This window comes from Triticum dicoccoides, chromosome 2B, assembly GCF_002162155.2.
Source record: "Triticum dicoccoides isolate Atlit2015 ecotype Zavitan chromosome 2B, WEW_v2.0, whole genome shotgun sequence".
Lineage (NCBI taxonomy): Eukaryota > Viridiplantae > Streptophyta > Magnoliopsida > Poales > Poaceae > Triticum > Triticum dicoccoides.
Genome location: NC_041383.1, coordinates 350,214,114 through 350,227,693, shown reverse-complemented (window position 1 = coordinate 350,227,693; position 13,580 = coordinate 350,214,114).

Here is a 13,580-nt window from a genome sequence, read left to right as displayed (position 1 = left end):
GGGGGGGGGGGCAGTCCCCTCCTATTCCTCGGCGGCAGACATCCGCCCCGTGAGACGATGTGAACGGCAATGGAGAGGATGGCGGGGAAGCATCATCGAGCCAACTACTTTTCTCCTCTTGTAGTTGGGTTCGGTCGATGAAGACTCCACTAGCTCGCTCTGGCAGGACACCCTCACAAACGACACCCTGTAGATGCTCGATCCTTCAATCTCTGGTGGATTCTCCATGTGGGATCGATACTCCCACCACTGCTCCCTCACGATCAGATTCGGTGAATCTGTTTGCTCCATGGTCCAGAGGAGCATCTCTATGTACTCCGGCGCGACTCCCTTCGGGAGTATCGCCGCCTTTTCGCTCTGTTGCAGATATTTGGCCATGGATGTCGCCATCGCCGCTAGTTGGTCCTTGTTGTCAAACCAAGACTTTATCTCCAACATCCTAGCTAGCTTCACAGGGTCGCCGTCTACGATTCTCACGTATTGGTTGTACTCCTCCATCGATCTACTTCTCCACAACACCTTCACTCGCTAGCGGTGGTTTTTGAATGGAATAGGAGAGGAGCAGCGCTGGTTTTGGATTAGAACGGGAGAGGAGCGATGCTGGTTTTGGACTGGAACAGGAAAGGAGGGGCGGTGGTTTTGAAATGGAAGAGGAGAGGAGCGGCGCTAGATTTAGATTGGAACAGGAGAGGAGCGGCGGTGGTTTAAGAGGAGAAGAGCGGAAGAGCGGCGTTGGTCTTGGAAGTATTTTTTTGTTGTTTTGCATATTTTGGGTCAAAGTTTGACCACGTACTGTATTTGACAAGCAAAATGTGAATGCATGTCACCAAAAATTGTATCGTTTGGTTTGTATCTCAATGTACTTTCAAATTATATTATTTTTGCAACGTATAACATATATTTTATGTGCGAAAGTCATGGTCAATTATGACCCAGAATAAAAGGGAGACTAGTTAATGTGGGGCCGCTTTCTTAATTGAAGGGTAAATTGATTTTGATTTTGATCCAGTCACAGCGCGCCGGCCCTGTCATCCAGTCCTAAATCGCTGCCGCACGCTCCTCTCCCTCTTCTCCATTGCAAAACCACCTCCTCTCCTCTCCATCATCTCCATTCCAAAACCACCGTCTCGACTCTCCCTCTTCTGATCTTCTCCATTGCAAAACCACCTACTCTCCTCTCCATCATCCCCATTCCAAAACCACTGTCTCACCTCTCTCTCTTCTCTATTGCAAGACCACCATCTCTCCTCTCCTCTTCCAAAGATAGCACCGGACCACTCAGAAGGACACCTATGGAGAGGATGCAGCAGCAAATCAGGCAGATCACAAGCGGCGACCAGGCAAAGTTAGCCAGGTTGAAGGAGATCCTTACTTGGTTTGACAATGAGTGGGAGATTTTGAGGACGCTGCGGGACATGTGGCAATGTATGCGAAAGAGCGAGACGACGGCGATGAGGGCGGCGATGTACATGTACTCCTCGGTGGCAGTCACGCCGTAGTCCTCTGAGTTCATCGAGTATCTCCTCTGGGCGATGGAGCAGACAGATTCGCCCGAGGCGACAGTCAGGCGGAGGTGGTGGGCATACAGGTAGAAGGTCGAGAACCCAGAGGATAACGAATCGATCGAGTATGGTGTGTCGTTCGTGAGGGTGTAGAGCCAGCCGGAGCCACAGGAGTATTTGTTCTCCCTCCGCAAGAGGAGGCCGGATGGCACGATGTCTCTTCTCTGCCGTTCTCCATGGTTCCCTCGACGCTCGCCTCATTTCAATGGCGGCGGTAGGGTTTAAGGTAAGCTTTGCACTAACCTAATCTTCCACCTGCTCATGCTTACAATCAGTGTGACAACTAATGAAAATCATGCTTACAATCAGTCTCCGAGTACTACGCCAATCACCCTAAAATATCTCTGGACCCTTGGGTCAAAGTTGTGACACGGTGTACAAATAAAGAAAAATAGATTGGTGCTTCTTTCAGAAAAGAGTACTCCCTAGAAAACTGCCAATATAAGCTACTAGTATTTGGTTAGAGGATTTGCTGCCGAGAAAGATCCGTCCACAGAGAGCGCCACACATCCCACCGGTGGTGGTGGATGCCAATGCGTGCATGCAGCATGGTTGGTGTCGATAATTTTTACTTGGCACACCTCGCACTCTGCATATATGCCGGTTCCATACGTACATTTGTGCAGTTCCACCAAAATGCAGCTGAATAACTCTGTTTGCACAGATAATGAAAAAGCATGATTACATTATAATGGCACTAGTTGATGAAACACACAAAATAAATAGAAGAAAATATTGCGATAGTATCATAGTATGCCATGCTGCGAGGGCGAGATGGGCCCTGCGATGCCTCATACGGTACGCCTCATACTAGACATCGTCCCAAGTCTTCCAGATACACCTTCTGCCAGTGATGAACATCAGTGTACAACGGTAGTACAAGGAGGCGCCTTGAGACATTCAAATCTCTATTTTTGTACAGATCAACTAAAATTAAGCACCCCAGTTTGCAGAAACGCTTAAACATTAACAATGGGACTAGTTGATGAAACATACATTAACAAAGAGAAGCACTTTCTTTATCTACATTGGAAATGAAATGATAGAGATGACACTCGCTCTATTTTAACTGTATTATTACTTCATTTTATCAGTGACACTAGGTCGAGCAGGTGGCAAACGAGGTGTACCGTGCGTCGCAAGGATGGAGGCCGAGGGTGCTTTAGACTGGGATGCTGAAGCTGGCTCTTTCAGTCACCAACATGGATGATTCAATTCATGGGACCTTTTGGTGCAGTTCACCTAAAATGAAGCAATGTCCCGTGAGCTAGCAGCTTCTTCTTCAATTTTTTTAAGAAAAGGGCTCCAGCCCCGGCTCCATTTCCATCAGAAAACGAAACCCATAGAGCTTCTTCTTCATTAGTTGCAATAAAATTGAGCAACATCAAGGTTGATTGTGAAGCTCCTGGAATGCTCAACTATAATTTGGATATCATTTGTGCAGTTCAACTAAGATCGAGTGTGAAATGTATTTCTTTGTTTGCACGAAAAAGGTGGAAAGGAGGGTGACTAACAAGTGATGAAACATGCATCAAATGAAAAGAAGCATGTTCCTTATCTGAATGGCAATCCTACAAGGAGAGTAGCAATTTCTAAAGCAGTGGCATTGCTAGATATTAGTGTGGGCATTAGGATTAATTATGAGAACCATTGAATACGACATTACTTTGGGCACGGGAGTGTAGGCGGACCAGGACAGTTGCATTTCTAACAAAAAGAACCAACTTATCTTAATGGGAAATTTAGCAGGACATGTAAAAAAGTGCCATTGATTCATATTACTGGAGGCATTACATTGAAAACAACATTGGTTTAACGTGTCCTTACTTTTAACAGTGTGACTGCTACATTTTACCAGTGGCATTACATAAGAGTGGCTCGGGGCAACAAACATCAGAACAGGATATCTGGGTTGGTCCCATTTTTGTTCGGTATAGCCACCTTATACTGTGTGAGGCTAGCAAATCTAGTGCTGGACTTACTCTGTTGACTTGTCCCCCAGTCCCCACTTTCTTTCCTTTTGCAACCAATAGATCGGGTTTATATTGATTTTGTACCACGTTTCCCTTTATTTCCCTATTAGACCTAGAGACCAGTTGGATAGCCAGTCTCTGCTACTTTTCGCCTCCATTATTTCCTCTTTCGACCAAATCCTAGATTTAGGTAACAAATCCTCCCCCACCCCCACCCCCTTTCTTCCTTGTTTGAACCAAGTAGTACTATATTCGAGTGCATGAACTAGTTTTACCTCTTAAATGTAAAAAAATTAGGTGGTTTTCGAACAGCCGATCGATCCTATCTACGAGGGGGCCTGAGAAAAATTAAAAGATACAAATGCAGCGACGTTAGGAACTCGGGAAGTAGAGCAAGGCCGGTTTCGAAGGAAGTTATACTTGATGGTCACCGGGATGTCGCTCGATGGGCGGCGAGAGGCTGGTCTGCCCACACTATGACAGCAAGGAAGAAGGGGTCGGAGGCAGGCTGATCGGGACGCGCCAGCAGTGGGTAAGAGCCGTCGCCGAGGACGACCGCATGAACGTTGCACCTTCTCACCTTCCCCGGTGGAGAGGATCCGACTGGATCTGTGACCAGCGGTGAGAAGAGAGAGAGAGAGAGAGAGAGAGAGAGAGAGAGAGAGAGAGAGAGAGAGTGGCCACCGTTGTCGTGTTTAGATCTGGAGAGGCTGATACAGTGTGAAGAGAGCAACACTAGCAAGCAAGCGCGGAGGCTCCTGCCTATATAGCGGAGTAGTACTAGTTTTCTTTTGTCTACCGGAGCCGGCTTGACCTCGTCAATGACTGTCAAGAAGTCTTCATGCACGTGGCCCGGAGGCGTAGTTGTCGTCATTTTGATCTGAAGCACCGGATTATAACATATAACACGAAAAAATGCCACATAACAAGAAATCATGACCTCACTGCCCAAAGGAGACAACATGAATCCCGACGGACAAACTAGACGAGGAACAAAGCTCAAATTAAAGATAAACTTGTAGAAAAGGGGTCTGTCAATAGATGTCCTAATTAACATAGCCGGCTTGACCTAGATGGCAGCCGAGTAGTCTTCGTGCATGTGCCCCCAATGACTAGCCCAACTCAGTTGTCGCTGTTTAACCCTCGCAGTGATCTGAAGCACATGACACCTAATTTTGCGAGATGACAAGAAACCTTTTTTTAGATTTCTCACCACAACTACAGCCATGTACAACACATCCTGCATGATATGTAGACGATAACCAATCTAGGCGTGTCTGCTGGAGTTTGGTCACATGCATGGACGAACTAATCTTTCATGTCTTGCAGGGATCGTGCAGGCACCAACGTACTACAACACTTCTCTAGTACTATCGCTCGTCTCCCTCTTCTATTAAGTCACCCGACTTGCAGGGCCGGGGAGTGTGCCTATGGTCGGTTCTCAATTGCGGTCCCACATGTGTGTGCAAACGCAATATGATGCGTGTTCCATTCGGAGAGCAGCGTGCCAGACCGACCGACCGTCTGGGGTGCGATGCGAACGTGACAGCCGTGCTGTATACTCCGTACATGTGTACCACCGTTTTCTAGAGGCTTTGCTCCATGGCGCAATCCATGGATAAAAATCTAGTATACTGTACTATTTAAAAGTCGAGGGCGGGGCTTTTCCTGCGTGGTAGGCGGGGCAGTTCCGCCTAGTCGGTTCGACAGAGACGCGAGAAAACGAGGGAGTAGGCTGCTGCAAATGTAGGGCTGTGTGATTTGACAGTGAGTTACTACTGGACAGGTGGGGCCACGTGATTTGACTTGCCATTATCATTTTAACTGCGGCGCTACGACCAACGTGAGTCTCCCGATTCCTGACCACCTCCATACAGGTGCCTCTCCCAATGCTCCACCATGTAGTAGAGGCTGGCTCTTGCATGAGAGCCCACTTCTCCACTTTTTCCTTGCCTCTCTTTCCTCCACATATGCAAAAATGCCACGTAAAGCGCAGTATTGTACTTAGGTTGGTCGTAATGGAGAGTACCATATACTAGTATCATGCATATGATACTTTTGTATGATACTACATCCGTAATGCCTAGTATCATGTGTTGGTATCATAGGATAGTTTATTTGTTGTCATGCATGACACATAGTAGCACATCATTTAATATGATACTACAGTAACATATGATGATACTCAACTCTCTCTTTTCTTCATTTAATTCGACATCACCTCATCAAGATTGCATAGTTGGCATGCATGATACTACTCCCATTACAAGCAGCCTTACTTGCTCCTACAGGTGCCAAGCTTGCCACATAGGCATAAAGTCTGATGTGGCAAGTTAATCAAGAAGAGAGAGACTAGTTTGGTGACCCAAGGAAGAAACGGTGCTAAGCACATGTACCTAGGTGAAAAGACAATTTTGAGTCTATAGCTAATTAAATGAAGCAAACCTAGCAACAAAAAACTAATAAGCACACCATTTCATTGGAAGAGGTCACTCCTTGTCAAATGCAATAAATACTAGTACTCCCTGTGTCCCATAATATAAGAACATTTTTGGCAGTACACGGAGTACGAAGAAAGAGTTAGAGAGAAGTAAAAAAAATACACTTATAGCCAACCTTATAACTAACCTTGTTGTAGTATGAGTGACTAAGTGATGACTATATATGACATGCCAACATCAGATAGCCTAACACACCGTGTTAAATCTCCAAGGGCGCGACCGCGCGGGCGACGCGACGGTCGTGGTAGGCGCGACCATGATACGGGCTGCTGGTAGCCCTTGGATCTGAGATCAAACGGTCGCATGCTAAGTTGCTGAAAATTTGCAGAATAACCCTCCAGGATAGGATATTCACCCATAGGTCTAGAATCACGCCATGCAACCGTTCGATCTCAGATCCAAGGGCTCTTGGAAGCCCGTATCATGGGAGAATGGAAAGCCACTACCCTGCCATTCGCATGCTGGCAGTTCGCTCCTACTCGTCCCCACACGTCCTTTAATACTACGACGGTTCGCTCCTAGTCGTCCCGTCCTTTAACATTACCACAATTCCACTAATCCTAACCCTCCTCCCAAATCCATGGCGTCCCAAATCTCCACGATCGGCGGTGAGTACAAGGTTATAACCATCACAAGCGATGAGTGTGATGTCATCTACACCCGTTCTTCCGCGACGGTGAAAGGATGCCTTTCTCGCTTCAGACGCATGTTCGAAAACTCAGATGATGAGTGGGTCGCTGGGCTAGATGTTGAGTACACCACAGTCCTGGGACGAGAGAAGGATCTAAAGGACGAAGAGAGGAAGAAGCCCGCCGTGATCCAGGTTTGCGTGCATGACTTATGCTTGGTCTACCACATATGCCATGCCGAAGTTGAATGCCTGGATTTTAAGGACTTCCTCGAGAGCAACCTAGTCAAATTCGTTACTGTAGACTTTGGTAACGACAAAGAAGTCCTGGGTCGGATAGGCCTCATTGTAGGCAACAGCTTCGACCTCCTGAAGAATCGGCTGGTGTCCTCTCATCAGCCTTCAATGCTGACCCTGGCAGGAGCCATGGTTCATCCTTCGTACGGTAAACTGGAGAAACCTCCATACACGTTTCATTGTTATGCATGGCAGCGGAATGTACTAGATATAGACCACATCCACTATGCTGCAATGGTTGGCTACCTTTGTTTCAATATCTACAAGGGTTGGATGAAGAGCAACAGCCAAGTGTGCGGTTCAAGCAAAGAAGTATCGGCCAAGAGGAAGAGGGACAAGGACGAAGTCGAGGACATGGTAGAGGACTCCGAGTAAGGTGGCAGTGTCGTTGCTCATGGTGGTTCTAATGCAGTGTCTACTGGAATAGTTGCAAAGTTTAAGTTCAGGTGTGCTTAATTTAAATTGAGGGGTGTGTTGTGCTGAGCCCCCAGCAGAACTATGTTATGTTTCTTCTTGTTACTTTAACTCTTCAGTACGTACATACTAGTATTTCTTACATTTCATCTTTTAGTTGGCATAGTACTATCACTCATTTCTTCACATTATATACATACAATATATATGGCCAACATCATATAGCCAGCAGTTTAGTTGTCAAAGAATTTCAGGGTGCTTAGTTTTGTCAAAGAATTCCAGGATGCTTAGTTTTATTTGAGGGGTGGGTTGTGCCGGACACCATTATTGTGACTAGCCTTTTTAATAGTACTATATGCATAATTTGGTGACGAGCGCTCTCTGTATGTACCACCTTTTTTCAATTTCAAGTTGTGCTCCATGGGGCAATCCATCGATACTACTACTGTACAAAAGTATACATTTTTTAAAAGGCTAGAGGGCGGGGCAGTCTAGCTTGGTCGGTTTCACGAGAGGCAAGGGCCTTTGTGATATGACGGCTCATTACTGTTGGAAGGCTGGGCCTTGTGATTTGACTGCTCGTATAAATGCGCCGACGACCTGAGGAGGAGAAAGAACCGTGCGACATACTCAAGTTCTCCACTGGAGTAGTACTGCGATGGAGGAGCACGAAACACGACATCCTAGTTCTGTATGGCGATAAAAAATGATCTAATTTGCTAGTCATCTCATTGTTAGCATTGTTCTATTCATTCCCTCAAAAAAAGCATTGTTCTATTCATGCCTCGCAGAGAATGTGACACGTGCGGCGAAACACCCGAAGCAAAAGATGAAACACAGGAGCAAAAGAAGAAGGAAGATTATCACCCCAAATGATCTAATTCGCCGTGGAGTCGTAACTACTTCTTCATCGCCTCCACGACCTCCATATCCTTGCGCGTCTCCTCCGCCATCTTCTTCATTCTATCCATGACGCGGGATTTCTCGACGCGAGCCTTCATCATCTGTTCCACGGCCGCATTACGTACCTTGACAGTAGCCGGGTGCTCGATGCGGAGCTTCGCCAACTCCTCCTTCTGTTCCATGACAAGGGCCTGCAACATCTTCATCGAGGAACTACTATTCTCATGAAGGTTCTTCCAGCTGACGTTCTTCTCCTTCAACAGGTCTATCTCATGGCAGAGCTTCGCCTTGTCCTCCTGAAATCGCAGGATTTTGCCGGTTGCCTTCTTCTCCGAGGCAATGCTCTTCAGCAGCATCACCAAGCCGGCGGTCAACTCCCCCTACTTATTGAGCTGGGCGGGCATGTTGTCGAGTCTCTCCTTAAGCAACTCCATCAAGACTTGGATGACTTCCTTCTGCTTATTGAGGTGCTTATTTAGCTGACCGGGCATGCCGTCGAGGGATAACGACTCTAGCGCCACCGGCTCGGCATGTTCGCCTCCACGGCTAGGCGCTCCTGGGAGCTATCGCCTGCCCGTGAGAGATCTTTCGAGGTCTCTGCGTGGCGGCAAGCCCTCTTTTTTACCCACAGCCTTGGTTGCCGCTCCCTTGTTACGAGTAGTTCTCGACCTAGAGCTCTGCTCACAGGCCATGGCAACGACGGACGAAGAAGAAGCACTTATGAGGAGGAAAGGTAGAGTAATTTTCGGTTAGGTAGTTCCCCTTTTTATAACCTAAGTACTAGCACTAGTACTAATACCTGCATAGTGGGAACACATTCAGGTTTGGTATGTACTAGTAGGTGTGAGCAGGCTTTCGAATGTGATGGGAACAAGGTAAAGATTAATTGATGGTTTTGGTTTCGAGGCCCGAAACGGCTCCCGATGAGTTTAGCGGAACATAGATTTCAAGTACTACAATACTCAAATGCGTAAATATTATGTTACTTTCAAAAATTGGCACAAAATACGAAGGAGACCAATGGAAGTACTACTAGCAACCCATGATTTAACTACTCGCATGCGCGTAGTGGAGTAATAATGTCTTTCTTCCGCCCTCACGTCCACTCAATTTGCATGCGCTGTATTAATTGACCATCATTGAAGTGAACGACTTTACACGCGTCAAATTATCACATGGGGTGGATCTTGGTACAAAGCGTCCGCCCGTGCAGGGGCGGAGCCAGAAATTTTGGTCAATGGGTTCACTCCTTCAGTCATTGTCAGAATTTGGTATGAATTAACTGAGTGTAAAGTCTAAGTTCTTATCGTTTTACTACTAGAGTATAACACTGAAAGACAACATAGTGAACAAAAAAACAATATCACATATAGTTGGTGCATTAAAAACTGAAGAGTGCGAGACATACCTGTTAGACAAAGTCACAAAAATCACTTGTTTACATATTGTATATAGTGTAGTACCAAAATAGTTTTATAGATTCTGGTGCAACTTCTAATCTTCCTGAAAGCGCTGAAAAAATCACAAGTTACTTTGACAATTATAAAATAAATACCATAAAAATTAAAGAGGCATGTAAAGTCACTCACATTTCTGAAAAAACATATCATCATTATTAATGGTAGCTAGAAAGCATATGTTTCTTCACATGACAAATTAAACGATCACTCGTGAGTTAATCAACAATTTTATTGTGCATTTTTTTCTTAATACCATTCTTAACTGAAAATCATATGTCCGCATATGTTTTGGCAACGAGCAATATTAGTACTAGGTTAACGAGAATGTTTTCTTTAACAAAAAAGTATTAGTACTAGTTTTAGAGGTTGATACACCACAGAAGAAGTTTTTTTGCGAACAAGCAAGATTAGCAGTCCATTACAAATTGGTGAACTTGTCATATATTCGCACATTGCTGATATAAGTGTGAGGTTCAAGATCAAGATCATCCTTTTTTTTGTAAATAAAAATTATATAGAATAGTTTGTCCCTGGATAGAAAGTTTGGGAAACTACCTTGAACAACAACATTTGATGGACTTCGCTTACAGAGTGCCCTTCAAGTGCCAACACCATTATCTGAATTTGGTGAACTATTATTCTTTTATGGAGTATCGCTCCATAACCTAGATTAATCAAAGTTCAGGAAAAAGGCTGAGACCTCTGTTGGACGATATGATATCTCCAACCCAAAGTGCGTTCATCCCTGGAAGATTAATTTCTGATAATGCTCTTATAGATTTTGAATGTATGCATTCGTTGAGTACGATAAAAGAAAGCCGAGGTGAATATTGTGCATACAAGCTGGACCTAGCCAAGGCATATGATCGTGTAGATTGGAGGTTCTTGAAAAGTATGCTTCGTGCATATGGTTTTGCTCCAGTGTGGGTTAAGTGGATTATGATTTGTGTGACATCTGTGAAATTTTCTATGCGTTTTAATGGCCAGTTGTTAGATTCTTTCCAACCTTCTTGTGGCCTCAGGCAAGGGGATCCTCTGTCTCCTTACCTTTTCCTATTTGTGGTTGAGGCTCTTTCGTTGTTACTCCATGATGCTACGGCGAAGGGGGTTATTCAGGATTTTCGGCTGAACAGACTTGCTCCAGGGGTCTCACATTTATTATTTGCGGATGATAGCCTCCTATTTTTTAAGGGTTCTTTGGAGCAAGCTCTGGTCATTAAACGGATTCTGGCTGCTTATGAGGAGGGGACGGGTCAATTGTTAAGTTCGGATAAATGCTCCATTTTGTTTGGTAAAAAGTGTAGCCTGGAAGATCAAGTTTCTATCTTGGTGGTTATCAAAATCACCTCTGATGGTTTTGAGGATAAATATCTTGGTTTACCTGTGCCGGAAGGGCGGATGAAGGCTGGTAAATTCCAATCTACAAAAGATAAAGCGCTTAAGCGGGTTTCAGACTGGATAGAAAAATATGCTTCTAGTGGTGTGAAGGAGCTCCAGATTAAGTCAGTTGTTCAGTCTCTTCCGGTCTATGCCATGGGTATTTTTAAATTTCCTGCTTCTATTTGTGAAGAGCTATCCCAAATCATTAGGAATTTTTGGTGGGGTGACCAGGAGGATAGGAAGAAAACTCATTGGCTGGCGTGGGATAAGTTGACAAGACCCAAAGGAGAAGGAGGTATGGGCTTTAGAGATTTGAGATTATTTAATCAAGCGCTTTTGGCGAAACAGGCTTGGCGTTTTTGGTCTTTCCGGACTCGTTATGTGCAAAGGTGATGAAAGCAAAGTATTATCCTCATGGGCATTTTCTAGACACTGTATTCCCTCAGGTGACATCGACTACTTGGCAAGGTATTATGCATGGTCTTGAGCTGCTGAAAAAGGGGGTCATTTGGAGAGTTCGCGACGGTGCAAATATAAATATATGGAGAAACAATTGGCTTCCTAGAGATTCGGGGCTTCAAATTTGAGCAAAAAAGAACAGAACCAGACTCAAATGTGTATCTGAATTATTCATTAGTGGCTCAACAAGATGGGATGAGAACCTTATTCGGCATCTGTTCTTTCCACATGATGCGGACGAAATTTTGAAGTTGCGTGTTCTGACTGTCGGTGAGGGAGATTTCATTGCTTGGCACTACGGAAAAAATGGTTTATTCTCAGTTAAAAGTGCGTATAAGTTGGCCCTCAAACTTAAGGACTCTATGATTGAGGTAGGGAGTTCAAGTGGTGCTGCTAATGGGGAAAGGAGGCTATGGAATATTATTTGGAAGGCTCAGGTCCCTCAGAAAATCAGAATTTTTGCATGGCGTGCTGTGACACAAAGTTTGGCGGTTCAAGCTAACAGAGTTAAACACCACCAAACTACCATTGGTCTGTGCTCGATTTGTGGCGTAGAAGATGAATCTGTATTTCATGCACTGGTAAGCTGTCCTAAGGCTCGTGCGTTACATTTGGCGGTAAGGGAGGTATGGAATTTACCAGATGAAGTGGTTTTCAATTTTACGGGGCCGGATTGGTTACTTGTCTTATTGGATCAAGTAAGGCCGCCGGTGCGTGAGCAAATTATATTCATGTTTTGGAGGGCTTGGCATCTGAGGAATGATTTGATTTTTGATAAGGGAAAGGAAAAAATCTTCGACTCGGTGAGGTTCATTCAGAATTACTGGACGTCCTTCTCGTCCTGTCATCCCAATGTCAAGATGGAGATTAGCTTCAAAGGTAAAGAGAGGGTGGATGGCTTAAATTTTACTAATGATATGCGAAAGAATCTTGTGACTTGGCAGGCTCCCTCTACGGAGATCATTAAGATTAATGTTGATGCAAGTTATGTGGAGGCTTTAAGGGCTGCAAGTGTGGGCGTCGTGGCCAGGAACCATACTGGAGAAGTTATCATATCGTCCTGGGATTATATTGGGGTGTGCAATAGCGCGGAAGAAGCGGAACTGAGAGCGACCCTTGCGGGGCTATACATTGGTATTACTCTCCACAAGGCCATCATTTTAGAAACGGATTGTTCTTTTGTGGCTTCTTTCCTTCGAAATGATCTTCTAGACAGGTCTCCTCTGGTGGATCTAAAGATAGAAGCTTTGAGTTTACCCAAAATGATGATAAATTGCGAGATATCCAAGATTAACAGAACGGCTAATAGGGTGGCGCACGAGATTACGAAGTTGAGCTTTGATAATAGATCCGATGGTGTGCTCCTTAATAGTGTTCCGCCTTGCGTGGCTGATTTTGTAACGGATGATTGTATTAATATTTTAAGTTAATTAATATATGGGAGGGGTTTTCAAAAAAAAAGTTCAAGAAAAGGGCAATTAAAAAAATTAGGGCAAAATCCATTACCAAACTAAGCTACTAGATTAGATTAGATTAGACATGTGCAAAGAAGAGAGAAGACGTGGTGATCTAATATTCCGTACCTCAAATTTGGACTGGGACCTGCCGTTGCCAGCGGTGTCTCCGGCGAGCAAACAAACGGGACGCCAGAGAGACGAGATACCAGATCAATGGTGGCGTTGGCGAGATGGTGGAGTCTTGCGGCGGCCTACTGGACTAATCAGGTTAGTCAATTAATTAAGGTTATAAATGGGCTTCTCGCTGGGCGAATCAGGTTAGAATATTTTTAATGAATGGAAGGCTTTGCTTGTGCGTTGTAGCTACTTTTTGATGGGTTCAGCCTTAAAAAACTAATGGGGTCAGAGTAGTTTGTACGTGGGGCATATTACGTGGCAGGGAAAAATCATTGGGTTCAGTTGAACCCAATGGCTATACGCTGCCTCCGCCCCTGCGCCCGTGTACCCGCGTGTGCGTTGGAGGGAATGAGTGCGTGTGTGGCATGC